The sequence below is a fragment of the Furipterus horrens genome, unplaced genomic scaffold, assembly GCF_987537825.1.
Source record: "Furipterus horrens unplaced genomic scaffold, mFurHor1.1.pri manual_scaffold_2, whole genome shotgun sequence".
NCBI classification, from domain to species: Eukaryota; Metazoa; Chordata; class Mammalia; order Chiroptera; family Furipteridae; genus Furipterus; species Furipterus horrens.
The window spans coordinates 78,635,018-78,649,471 of record NW_028327172.1 but is presented as its reverse complement, the minus strand read 5'-3'; the positions used below and the strand labels follow the sequence as shown (position 1 = coordinate 78,649,471).

The 14,454-nt window shown below is 37.9% G+C and overlaps 1 pseudogene; it reads right to left on the bottom strand.

Moving 5' to 3' along the window:
* Positions 1-10,936: 10,936 nt before the first annotated feature.
* Positions 10,937-11,834, bottom strand: LOC150018876 (enoyl-CoA delta isomerase 2 pseudogene; annotated as a pseudogene).
* Between the last annotated feature and the right edge of the window lie 2,620 nt (positions 11,835-14,454).

Genomic DNA, 14,454 nt, shown 5'->3' with positions numbered 1-14,454 from the left:
ACACAGAAAGCCTTTGTGTGTAGAGGAGCTTACTGAAGATTTGTGAGAAGAATATAAAGGGTGTTTACTTCACCACAGCACAGAAACTGAAAATTGAGTATTACACATCCCTGTTCTGAACCACCCTGGGCATTCTTTCACATTGCTCCTACCTTCTTGACTTTCTCATTTCAATAATGTACTCTTTATATATAACAATAAGCTTTTAAAACCTTTTGTTTCTTCCTACTAAACCATCACAACAAAGTCTTCTTTTTTGTTTAAGCACCTTATCAAAGTATTTCCCTAACCAGACAGTCTTATCCTTAAAAGAGATTCTGGTACCAACAGTTAAGATAATAATTTGTTCCAACTAGTTAAATGTAATCATCAGAAATCTCAATTTTTCTCTGTTATTCTGGATGTATGAATTATCAGAATCCTTGACTTTCTAACAACAGAAAATTTAAATAAAACCAACACCTTCTTGAGCAAGAAACAAAAGTACGTTTATTTAATTAAAGAGAATCTGAGAATCTTGATACTAAGTATTGCTAGTATATCTAAGAACTTAGAATAGTTTTATTTCACACTCTGATCAATAATACATTAGCTACTTAATGGGGGGTGAGGGGACAGAATACCAGTACAGGTAGCTAAAGCTTGGAAAAAATTACTATAACCTAGAATTTTTTATTTTTATTATTATTACTTTTTATCCTCACCTGGAGACATTTTTTCATTGCTTTTAGAAAGAGGAGAAGGGGGACAGCAAGAAACATCAATTAGTTTCCTCCCATACATGCATGGACCAGGGACAAAACCTAAAACCCAGACATGTGCCCTGACCAGGAATCGAACCCACAATCTTTTGGTTCTAAGACTGTCGACACTCCAACCAACCAAGACATACTGGCCAGGGCTAAACAAGAATCTTTTTTTTTTAAAGAAATATTTGTTCTCTGAAAAACGAAAATAAGAACTTATAAGGAACTGACCCATGGCCTAACAATGTTAACATCTTAGACAAATGTTTTTACTGACAGGTTTCTTTAAAAAACTTACAGCACGTGGAAACCCAGAACAAAACCAAGATCTTGTATGTTCTAGTTCATTCTTCTCTCCATTCTAGGTACTCTCCAACAGCATTTTTATGATAAGCTGATGATGGCTATCTCTTCAGAAGCCATCAGTACCTCTCTAGCACATGCTGTCAATGGTTATGGATGATAAAAAGCATTCTCTATCTATGCTCTATATCACCAGGGACAACACTGCAAAACATAAACTGGCATATACAGAATTTCATTTAAATCAAAAGGATCCAGTCTAGCACTTCATTCTTTGATTGCCACTTTCCTGTTTGTGACTTACAGAATATTCTGTTGCCTGCAACATACTCCAGACCACGTTGGTGCCATAGTGACTATGTTTGCATGATTGCTTAGAGCTTAGAAAGAGAAAGAAAACACTGTTTCCTGCACTGTATTCAAATATGAAAAATGGAAGACAGCTATTAGTTTTCAAGGTCTTTGACGAAAAGTTCATGAATGAATTGTGAGGTATGTTGGTTCCATGAAGCATTCTTCTCCTTCTGTTTACAAATGTTCAAATGGTAACATGCACAGGAATTAGATCTCCAATGTCTAAATCTGCTGATTCCACAGGCACCACATGTGGTTTAATCATGCTACCATTGCAGGTAAACCAGCAAGCACTCTTTTTGAAGTCAGTTTTCCAGTTCTATTTTGTATCCCATAGACTGTGGTGCACAATAGCCTCTCAATAAATGTTTGATGAATTTAATTTTCTTTTTTGGTTTTTCAATTATAGTTGTCCCATTTTTCCCCCATTGCTCTCCCCCCACCCAGCCCACCACTTCTCCCATAATCATATCCCTCCCCATTGTGCATGTCCATGAGTCATTTATACACATTCCTTGACTAAACCCTTCCCTTACTTATCCGCCTTCTCTCCCTCTCCCCACCCTCTTATTGACTGTTACTCTGCTCCTTGTCCTATTTAGTTCGTTTGTTTGTGTTGTTCTTTAGTTTCCTGTATTAGGTGATATCATATGGTATTTTTCTTTCTTTGCCTGGCTTATTTTATTAAGCATAATTCTCTCTAGTTCTATCCATGTTGTTGGAAATGGCAGGAGTTTCTTCTTTCTCTCTGTTGCATAGTATTCCATTGTGTAAATGTACCAGTTTTTTGATTCACTCATCTACAGATGGGCATGTAGGCTATTTCCAGCACTTAGCTATTGTAAACAGTGCTGCTATGAACATAGGGGTGCATAAGTTCTTTTGAATTAGGGTTTTAGGATTTTTCGAGTATAATCCTAGCAGTGGAATCGCTGGTTCAAAAGACAGTTCCATTTTTAGTTTTTTGAGGGAATTCCATATTGTTTTCCATAGTGGCTGCACCAGTCTGCATTCCCACCAACAAAGCAGTCAAGTTCCTGTTTCTCCACATCCTTGTCAGTACTTATTGTTTGTTGATTTGTTGATGATGGCCATTCTGACTGGTGTAAAATGGTATCTCATTGTGGTTTTTATTTGCATCTCTCTGATGGCTAGTGATGTTGAGCATTTTCTCATGTGTCTATGGACCTTCTGTATGTCCTTGAAGAAGTGTTTGTTCAGTTCCTTTGCCCATTTTTTGATTGGATTGTCTGTTTTCTTGACGTTGAGTCATATAAGCTCTTTATATATTTTGGAGATCAGTCCCCTGTCTGTGATGTCATTGGCAAATATGTTTTCCCATATGGTTGGTTTCCTTTTCATCTTGCTGATGTTTTCTTTTGCTGAGCAGAAACTCTTTAGTTTGATATAATCTCAGTTGTTTATTTTTTCCTTTATTTCTCTTGCCTTAGGAGATGTATCCGTGAAGATATTGTTACGTGGGATATCTGAAATTTTCCTGCCTGTGTTTTCCTCTAGGACTTTTATGGTGTCACGGCTATGTTTAAGTCTTTGATCCATCTTGAGTTTATTCTCGTGTGTGGTGTAAGTTGGTGGTCTAGTTTCATTTTTTTGCACGTCCCTGTCCAGTTCTCCAAGCACCATTTGTTAAAGAGGCTCTTCTCACTCCATTTTATGTTCCTTCCTCCTTTATCAAAGATTAGTTGACCATAGAGGCCTGGGTTTATTTCTGGGCTCTCTATTCTGTTCCACTGATCTATATGTCTGTTCTTATGCCAGTACTAGACTGTTTTGATTACAGTGGTTTTGTAGTATTGTTTGATATCTGGTGTTGTGATTCCTCCTGCTGTGTTCTTCTGTCTCAAGATTGCTTTTGCTATTCGGGGTCTTTTTTGGTTCCATATGAATTTATGGAGTATTTGTTCTAGGTCTGTGAAATATGTCATTGGTATTTTAATAGGGATTGCATTGAATCTGTAAATTGCTTTGGGTAGTATGGCCATTTTGATGATGTTGATTCTTCCCATCCAAGAACATAGTATTTGCTTCCATTTATTTGTTTCTTCCTTAATTTCTTTCTTCAATGTTATGTAATTTTCAGAGTACAGGTCTTTTATCTCTTTGGTTAAGTTTAATCCTAGGTACTTTATTTTTCTTGTTGTCTCTGTCTCTGATATTTTATTGTTGGTGTACAGAAATGCCTTAGATTTCTGTATACTTATTTTGTACCCTGCTATTTTGCCAAATTCACTTATTATATCGAGTTGTCTTTTAGTGGAGTTTATAGGGTTTCCCATATATACTATCATGCTATTTGCATATAATGAGAGTTTTATTTCTTCTTCCCCAATTTGGATGCCTTTTATTTCTTTGTCTTGTCTGATTGCTGTGGCTAGGACTTACAACACTATGTTGAATAGAAGTGGAGAGAGTGGACAGCCTTGTCTAGTTCCTGATTTCAGGGGGAATGCTTTCAGTTTTTCTCCATTGAGTATGATGTTGGCTTCAGGTTTCTCATATATAGCCTTAATTATGTTAAGGTATGCTCCCTCTATTCCCATTTTGCTGAGAGTTTTCATCATAAATGGGTGTTGTACTTTATCAAATGCTTTTTCTGCATCTATTGATATGATCATGTGATTTTTGTCTTTCATTTTGTTTAGGTGATGTATTATATTTATTGATTTGCAAATATTAAACCATCCTTGCATCCCTGGGATGAATCCCACTTGATCATGGTGTATGATCTTTTTGATGTATTGCTGGATCCTATTTGCCAATATTTTATTGAGGATTATAGCATCTATGTTCATCAGTGATATTGGCCTGTAGTTTTCTTTCTTTGTTGTGTCTTGACCTGGTTTTGGGATTAGGGTAATACTGGCTTCATAGAAAGAGTTTGGAATTTTTCTCTCTTCTTGAGATTTTCAGAATAGTTTGAGGAGGGTAGAAATTAGTTCTTCCCTAAATGTTTTGTAAAATTCACCTGTGAAGCCATCCGGTCTAGGTCTTTTGTGTGCAGGGAGATTTTTGATTACTGTTTCAATTTCCTTCTTTGTTATTGATCTGTTGAGACTTTCTACTTCTTATTGATTCAGTTTTGGAAGGTTATATGTTTCTAGAAATTTGTCCATTTTTTCTAGATTGTCAAATTTCTTGCCATACAGTTGTTTGTAGTAATTTCTACAATTGTTTGTATTTCTGTGGTATCAGTCATGATTTCTCCTCTTTCATTTCTGATTCTGCTTATTTGAGTCTTCTCTTTTTTTTTCTTGATGAGCCTGGCTAAAGGCTTGTCAATTTTGTTTATTTTTTCGAAGAACTAGGTCCTAGTTTTGTTGATTTTTTGGATTGTTTGTTTAGTCTATATGTCATTTAATTCTGCTCTGATCTTGATGATTTCCTTTCTTCTTCTTGCCCTAGACTTTGTTTGTTCTTGTTCTAGTTCTTGTAGCTTTAGGATTAGATTTTTTATTTGAGATTCTTATATCATTTTCTGATATGCCTGTATTGCTATAAACTTTCCTCTTAGGACTGCTTTTGCTGTGTCCCATAGGTTTTGGGCTGTTGTGTGTTCATTGTCATTAGTTTCTAGAAATTTCTTGATTTCTTCTTTGATGTCATTGTTAACCCATTCGTTATTTAATAGCGTGTTATTCATTCTTCATGAGTTTGGGTGTCTTTGATTTTTTTCTCTGAGGTTGATTTTTAGTTTCAAGGCATTGTGGTCTGAAAAGATGCTTGATATGATTTCAGTTTTCTTGAATTTGTTGAGGCTTGTTTTGTGTCCTATCATGTGGTCTATCATTGAAAATGTCCCATGTTCCTTTGAAAAGAATGTATATTTTGTTTCTTTGGGGTGAAAAGTTCTATATATGTATCAGTTAAGTCCATGTGGTTTAGTGTGTTGTTCAATGCCTGTGTATCCTTGGTGTTTCTTTGCTTCAGAGATCTGTCTATTGTTGATAATGGAGTTTTAAAGTCCGCTACTATGAGTGTGTTGCTCTTAATATCCTTCTTGTGGTCTTCTAGTATTTGCTTTATGTATTTGGGTGCTCCTATGTTGGGTGCATATATGTTTACCAGTGTTATATCTTCTTGATGGATTGTTCCCTTAAGTATTATGAAATGTCCTTCTTTGTCTCTTTTTATTGCCCTTGCTTTGAAATCCGTTTTGTCTGATATGAGTACTGCCACCCCAGCTTTTTTTTCATGTCTGTTTGCTTGGCATACTTTTTTGTATCCCTTTACTTTCAGTCTGTGTAAATCTTTTGTTTTGAGGTGTGTTTCTTGTAGACAGCAAATATGTGGGTCCGGTTTTCTTATCCATTCTTTTACCCTATGTCTTTTAATTGGAGCATTTAATCCATTTACATTTAAGGTTATTATTGACATGTATTTATTCATTTCCCTTTGTACCTGTGTTCCTCACCTCTTTTTTTCTTCTTTTTCTTAAACATTCCCTTTAGCATCTCTTGCAATGCTGGTTTGGTGGAGATGTATTTTTTTAGTCTTCCTTTGTCTGAGAAATTCCTTATTTCACCTTCTATTTTGAATGAGAGCCTTGCTAGGTAGAGTATTCTTGGTTGTAGGCCTGTTTTTCATTGCTTGAAATATTTTTGACCATTCCCTTCTGGCTTGTAGTGTTTCTGTTGAGAAATCGGTCGATAGCCTTATCGGAGCTCCCTTGTAAGTTATTTGCTGTTTTTCTCTTGCTGCTTTTAGGATTCTCTCTTTGTCTTTGAATGTTGCCATTTTAATTATGATGTGCTTTGGAGTGGGTTTTTGGGGGTTCCTCTTTATTGGAAGTCTCTGTGCTTCCTGGACTTGCATAACTTTTTCTCTCATCAGGTTGGGAACATTTTCTGTCACTATTCCTGCTATCAGTTTTTCAATTCCATGCTCTTTTTCTTCTCCCTCTCTTATTCTTATGATCCTGATATTATTGCTTCTCATGCTATCCTGTAATTCCCTTACATCTTGTTCATATTTTTTCAATCTTTTTTCATTTTGCTGTATCGTTTGAAAATTATTTCCTACATTATCCTCTAACTCACTAATATGATCCTCTGCTTCATTTAGTCTGCTTTTGACTGATTCTACTGTGTTTTTATTTCAGAGATTGCATTCTTCATTTCTTCCTGGTTTTTGTTGATAGTTTCTATGTCTTTTTTTTTTTTTTGCTGGTGTAGTTCTCTGCAAGTTCCCTGTAATTTTCTTGGAGCTGTTGGTAACTTTCTTGAAGGTTGTCATAGTTGTTTTTAAGGTTGTCGACTATATTGAGCTTCTTCACCACCATTGTTTTGAATTTTGTGTCTGCCATTTGGGCTATGTCTATTCCATCTACCTCTCTTTCTGGGGATTCCTCTTTTCTTTTCATTGAGAGGTTGTTTCTGCGTCTTACCATCTTGGATTCTTCTTGTAGGTTTTTGTTTTTTGTGATTTGTCTGCTTTGACTTCCCACCTTTGTGGTATGAGATTCTTTATAGGAGATCTGGGGGTTTCAGTGGTGCACTCTCTTTGATCTCCTGAGCCTGATGTTCTTTGGTTACCCTTTATGTCTTTCATTTATGCTGTCTGGTTATATTTCAGATGCTCTTTGGTAGGATCTTCCCTCTGGCTAGTTGATTGAGAGTCACTCTATCCACTTTGTCTTGAGTTTTTTTGTGGAGATGCTGTTAAAAACATAAACACACAACCCAGGCAGGAAACCCACACCCTCAGAAATATCCCCCACCCTCTATCCCGCTATCATCAGCAAATGAGCCAGTATTAATATAAATGTAGGGAGGTTAGGGCTTTTATAATATAGGAAGAATAGATAAGAGTTGTTTTTAAAGAAGAAAAATATGATTTTTGAGAGAGGGGTGATAGATTAGTAATAGTAGCAAGTAGTGTCAAGACTATGCAAGACAGTAGGTAATATTTACATTGTATGTTAATAATAATAAAAGAAAAAGAGGGAAGAATGCAGAATATAGTAAGGAAGTGGAATTGTATAGCATTAAATTTATATAGTAGTTATATTCTACTTATTTAGTTTGAAAGGGAGGCTAAACAAAATAAACAAATAAACAAAAATTAAAGAGGAAGAATGAGGAGAGATGGTATGAAACAAATTTAAGAGATAGTTTTAAAAAATTTTTTAATAAAAGTAAAAATTAAAATTAAAATAAGAAATTAAAAAACTAATAAAATAAAATACAAATAAAAAACTAAAATAGAAATAAAAATTTTAAAAATATATATACAAAAGAAAGTTTTTACTCAGTTCAGCCTTTGTGTGTCTTCTTTTTCTGGATCCACAGCTGGTCTAATGAGGCGGGCCAGAGGTTCCTGATCCTTGCAGCAGCAGTGTGTGCCTGCACATGGCCTTGGTCGGGAGCCCAGATTACTCCTGCACACCTGAGGTGGCTGGTGCACTCGTTTGGCGCTTGTGTGGAGCCAGTCGGAGAACTTGTGCATGTGCGCACATGTGCGCACATGGTTGCCTGCGCACTAGCTTCAGGCCTGCTGAGCCGCGCCCTGGGAGTGGGTCTCTCACCCCTTGGCACAGGGCCCCAGACACTTGTGCACGGTGGAAGTGAGCATCTGTGAGTCACTGCCCGCTGTTCCCGCGCTGCAGCCGCCCGCCATTCCCGCACCCACCTGGGCTGACACAAGCAGAGCTAGCAAAGGTGGGCTGTGCTCCGTCCTGGTGCCCACTGGGGCTGGCCAGGGGTTTCAGTGTACGGTCTTTTGTGTGACCTGCGGGCCCTCCCTGCGCTACTTGGGGCACTGATCTGTTGGGGTGTGTCCGAGGGGCACCTGGATGCGTGGCCAGTGTCCTGGCTGCACGCCTGGGCCAGTGTATGAGGGCACTTCCCTGTGTGTGGCCACGCTACCCAAGGAGAGGGTTGGGAGTGGGTGAGTGCACTTCTGTTTCTGCACTCAAGAATGTACTATCATCCTCAAACTTTCTTCCCCTCTCTGCAGTACACAGGAGAAAAATATAAACAAAAATCACATTCTCACATGCACAGCAGTACGCTGTTTCTTGTCTTTCAGCACCTGATGCCACCTGACCCACTTCTGGCTCTGCCAGGAGGCAGAGATCTGCACTCCTCCCTATTCCTCTCTGGGGAAGCCTGTGGTCACTAAAAAGCCTTTGTGTACTTCCAGCCGCAGCTCGGGCAGCCACCCCAGTCAGAAACCCCGTCTTGTCCCTTTTTCCTCTGCTATCCTCACCAAACAGGTCGCTCCCAGATGGTTTTCTCTAATCCAGCATTGCCAAGGCTTGACTCCTGCCAGTGTCTAACTGCTCATTGAGATGTTCTGTCTGCAGTTAGTCCAAACTACAGATGGGTCTCAGGTGTCAAAAAGCGCAGCCTCCCCTCACTCCTCCGCCATCTTCTCTGGTGAATTTAATTTAATGTAATACAACCTACATGTGCACCATGAAGAGTGAAGAACAGATATGACAGTGAGCCAACACTCAAGAAAAGCAACTAGTTTATGAACAATAATTTGCCACCAGCTATACTTAGAAGTAGATTACTTTTCATGCTGTTTCTTGTTCTTATCATTAAAATATAAAGTATTGAAGCAATGTTGGGTAGGACATGTATCTATTCTCTAAGATTTCACATTTTAACATGTGTCACCTAGACTGTATCAAAAGAAAATAGAAAATAGAGGCAATCAAGCCAGTATTGACCTTTTTTAAAATTAATTACCTATGTCTTATCAATGTATCAAAATTATTTCTATCTAAACAAAAGCAGTCCACATCCTACTTGCCCTGTAAATTTTCCAAATTTATGATTCCTTCTTGCCTTCATAGGATTATTTAGACTTTGAAACAATTTTTTTAAAAGCTGTTCTCATTCAGAAAATTGATTTAATAGTCTATATTGATGCTAGAAAATGGTTCTATTAGAACTTTTCTATGGTCTGAAAGTTTGTGTCCTCCAAAAACTGTTGAGATCCTAATCCCCAATGTGATGGTATTGGGAGGTGGGGTCTTCGGGATGTGAGTAGGTCATAACAATGGAACCTTCATAAATGGGATTACTGTCTTTATAAAAGAAAACCCAGAGAGATCCTCTTGCACTATGTGGGACGACAGAAGATGACCATCTGTGAACTGGGATGTGGACCCTCTCTGGACACCAAATCCACTGGTGCCTTGATCATGGACTCCCCAGCCTCCAGAACTTGAGAAATAATTTCATGTTGTTTATAAACCACCTAGTCTATGGTACTTTCTCATAGTAGCCAAACAGTTGACAACAAGCCATATATAGTTCAATCTCTGATTTATCAATTACCATGAATCCACTTGACTTTATGTCAACCGTTCCCAAAGATCATCACTCCCCTCTTTTTGCTCCCCAAATCTCTTATGTACACCTTCATCCTAGCAGAATTAAATTATATTGTAACTACTCATACTTAGCTTCTCTCACTAGGTTATGAGCTTCCTGAGGATAGACACAATATCTTATTTATCTTTTAAGCTCTAGAACCTAACACAATACTTGAAAAAAGTGATTTACTTCATTAACAAGTGCTTAATAAGTGCTTAATGATTAAGTACATTTCTTTTCTAGAAACTTTTGTAGAGATGTGGACTGTGGGGTTACATTGGAAAGAATTAAATAAAACTTTTAATCTCTATTTAATGTCTATTGCATTAAAAAATTCAAGTACTCTATAAATCTACTCAATTTTTACTTTCAAGTTTAAATTTATAGTACTCTTTTCAGCACATGAATTGCTCAGTTTATGGGAGTAAAGTGATTTTTTAAGTTTTAGAGTTTATCAGGGTAAAATTAATGGTTCAATGGTAAGTGTTCACTTAGTCTATTCTTGGTCCATCTCAGTTCTGAAACAAACAGTTCTCTCTAATAGGAGAGGGGAGTTGGAGACATGAAAAGCAAAAAGGCTCACAGGAATCTGTCTTTGATCTGCTCCTTCATCATCTTTATGGCAAAGCTAACAGCCAAAGGAGGAGCTCTTAATAAAGAATCCCATTAAGAGTCCCACCTTCTTCCAGAATTCAAAATATTTTGGAGGTGGATGAAATTCTTCATTGGGTGCAACTGTTTCTGGCATGCAGAATAGTATTTTGGGGGGCACTGGGCACTAAATACACAACCAGTCTCCATGACAACCAAAAATATGCCTCAGCACTTTCAAACTACCCTAGTAGAGAACCACTGGAAAGGTGTCATCTACTGGACAGAGTGTGAACAGCAGTGTGGGACACCAACCACTAGCACATGGAGAGAGCAGTGGTGGTAAATGAGGATTGATAGGACTGCAGCCTCACGTTTCCACTGGAGTCAGGAGTTAACATCAAACCTATGTAAATTCTTAAAGCTTGTTTTTCATAATTTGTTTTTCATCAGGGCTCTAGTAAAATATAATCATCATAATGATATGTCATCACTGAAAAAAGGCACCATGAAGGTCATTTAGTTCAAGTATTGGAAATCAGAAACCATAGCACATCCCTTCCTTTGAAATGCTCAACTTTGCTCTAGTAGTCATCACAGTTTTGCTCTTTTGGATAAGAAGTTCATGGCTGCATTTATGCATTTGCCTAACAGCCATATTCCCTGGAGAACATTAACAGCATGCAGCTTTTCTTTCTCCACATTTCTGATGACCTGCTTTGAAATTCTCGTGGCATTTGGGGGAGCTTTGAATATGCTTTCAGCCTTATCCAAACTTCTGAAAACTACTATCAGAAAAAACTTCCGTAACAATTTCTTGAGCACATACTTCTCCTGTAAACTTATTTCCAAAAATAAGCATCTCTGTTGCCTTGGCCAGACCCATTATCTTCAGAAAAGTCTAAATGGTGCATTCTTCTGGATTTAGGACTGGCTGACTAAAAGGAGTATGAAATACTGCCCCGTGGAGGCATACACAGCATCTAATACACCAAGGATGGGGACAGAGAGCCTCACAGCTGAACCATTTACCACTGCAATCAGAGGCTTAGGGAAATCTATAAAACTGCCTTAAAAATTCTTCAGCATAATAGCACTTTGTTTAGCTTTCTCCTCGGGAATATCAATGAAGTTAGATTATTTTCACTCTAGTAATAGTCATCATCTCCTGTTAAAACATCTATGGTTGAGTCATTCTTGCTTGCAGCTTGAGGTGCAAGCACGATTTCTTGCTACATCTGAGCATCAATTGCATTCTTTCTGGTGGGCCAATTTCCTTGGGCAGATTGCCAACAGCATTCCATGCATCCTGTTCAGTCTTAATAATCAAGTCAAACATACCTGGCTTGGGTATATTACAAGGTCCATTAGTGGCCTCTGGACAGCGCTCAGACAATAGCACCAACCAGAACCCAAAATATTTTAGAAGAAAAGGAAGACTTATGCCAGAGCTGTCAGGTAGAGGGGGATAGGAGAGTTGGACAATCTGCATTGTTTAAACATGCCAGTATTATCTCAAGTCATTTCTTTCTGGAGGAGAGAAATTTTTTTTTCTTTTTCTTTTTTATAATTTTAAAAAATTTATTTATTGTTTTTCTATTATAGTAGTCTGACTTTTTCCCCCATTACTCCCCCCACCCTGCCCATCCCTTTTTCCACAGTCAATCCCAACCTCATTGTCCATGTCCATGGGTCATTTATCCTAGTTCCTTGACTAGACTCTTCCCCTTCTTCCTCCTTTCCCTTCTCCCCCCTCCCCCCTGGTCACTGTCAGTCTGTTCCTTTTTTACTTGCCTCTGGTTCTATTTGCTCATTTGTTTGTGTTGTTCATTAGTTTCCTGTATAAGGTGATATCAAATGGCATTTGTCTTTTGCTGACTGGCTTATTTCACTAAGCATAATGCTCTCCATTTCTATTCATTTTGTCACAAATGGCAGCAGGAAGAAAAAGAGAAATTCTTAAGAAGCTGGGAATAAATCCAGCAAAAAGTAGATATTAATTTATCAGTTGGATTTAAGATGATTGGGAGATGAATTTCCTTGAAGAAATACCCACAGTCAAGGAAATAATATAGTAGAAGATGAGTGAGAATTGTTCAAATCATCAAGGGATCATTAAAAACCTAGTCTACTTCCTACATGATGCATCCCTACCTCTTCTTTGCCCATTCAAATCCTACTCACTCGCCAAGTTCTAATCTAAGTTTCATCTCATTCATCTGATCCCCTGCAAAGTCCATCTGATGTAATACAAAGAACAATAGTTTTATATTCAGACAATCCTGAGTTATTATCCCAGCACTCCTACTCCACTTTAAAGTTAGACTTTCTGAATCTGTGCATGTCAGCCAGCATGTATTACACACCATGATACAGTACCAAGTATTCTTTTTATCAAATTTAGTGGATAAATTGATGTTCTTGGGATGCTCCTCTACCTGCAAGCAAGACTGCCAAGTTTGTGTCTTTGGGCAACCTACCTATACATCTTAGTTTCTTCATCTGTTAATGGGATTAAGAATATCAAAGTTGTTTGGCTTATAATTAAATGGGATAGCACATGAAAAATGAATAGCATATAGTATCTGCTAAAAAAACATACTAATTTGAAAAAAAAACGAGTGATCTATAGATTTCTTGATTAGAAAACTGTGTTTCTCCTGGGAGAATCTGTGAAACTTTCTGTCTTGATGATTTTTCTGTTTCTCAGATCCTAAGCTCCTCACAGATTTAATAATCAAAATATTCCCTGGAAATCCCTTATCTGCCTATCTCTGTGATTCCCCCAATAGAATACAATATGGAAATAAAGTCATTAACACATGGAGGATCCAAGATGGCAGAGAAGTAAGTAGAAGCTACACTAACCTCCTCCTAGACTAATCTGGAATTATAACTAAATTTTAGAGAAATCATCCAGAATAACCAATTGAACAATAGCTGGAGAGAAGCCTTATAACCACAGACATACAGAAGAAACTACTTCACCACAGCTTGACTGTTACAGAGTGCAGAGGGGACACAAGAGGTTTGGCTGGACTCCCACAGGCTGTAGCTAAAGTGCTGGAGGGAAATTTAAGAAAACAAGGGGTTTCCCTTGAGAAATGTGGTGTCTAAAACCAAAGCTGTGCTCCCCAGCCTACAGTACCAGAGCAGAAAAGGAACTCAGATAACATCCAGCTGTGAAAAGCTGCAGAGTTTCTGTTTGCAAGGAAGAGATGTCTGGAGACACAGAGAGCCTCCTGAAGAACCAATGCATAAAATTTTATTTGCATCCACTTACCCTGGGCTCTGGCAAAGGAGTGGAAGAGTGAACTAGAAACAGTTTGTGGAGAGAACTGAGGGATCATCTGCCAGGATCCCTTTGCTGAGTCATTTCCCATACTGCAGGAACCATCTTGCTCAGGCAGAGCAGTCTCCTCCAAATGGCATCAGCCTGAGGGGAAGCAATAGTTCTGCCCACAGGAATTACCCTGCTCCACCCTGTGGTGCTTAAACCTGACTGCTGATTACAGATTAACTAGATTAACAACTGAAGGAGAAAGCCACAGACTGTGGATCACTGGTAGTCTCAAACAGGCTGCCTAAGGCCAGACTAGGACACTATATGCCATCACCAGGGGCAGATCTAGAAAGAGATGAATGTGTTAAACACTAAATTCCACTGAGGCAAATTACACTGCATTCTTCTTCATAATCTGCATTATTTTCTGTCCTGCATAGCTTTTTAACATTCATTTCTTTTCCTTCAAGTTTGTGCCTATTAGGTCACTAGTTTTTATATTGTATTTTAATTCAAATCTCATATTTTGCTCCTCCCTTCTCGTACTCCATTTTACCTTCTTCTTCCCTCTTCTTATTTTCATTTTAAATTTTATTTTCTCTCTTGCTACAACTTGTTTCCATTCCACACCCTTACTATTTCTCCCTACTCCAGCCTCTCAAAACTATTTTTCTTGTCATCAATCATCTTATATTCTTTTTCCCATTCTTAAAATACCCTTATTCTCTCTCCACCTTTATCAATCTTTGCTCATTGGTTGTGGACATGTTGGTTTTTGTTGCATTTCTTCTATTTTATTTCAAGACCTTCACTATTTTTGTATTGCAAA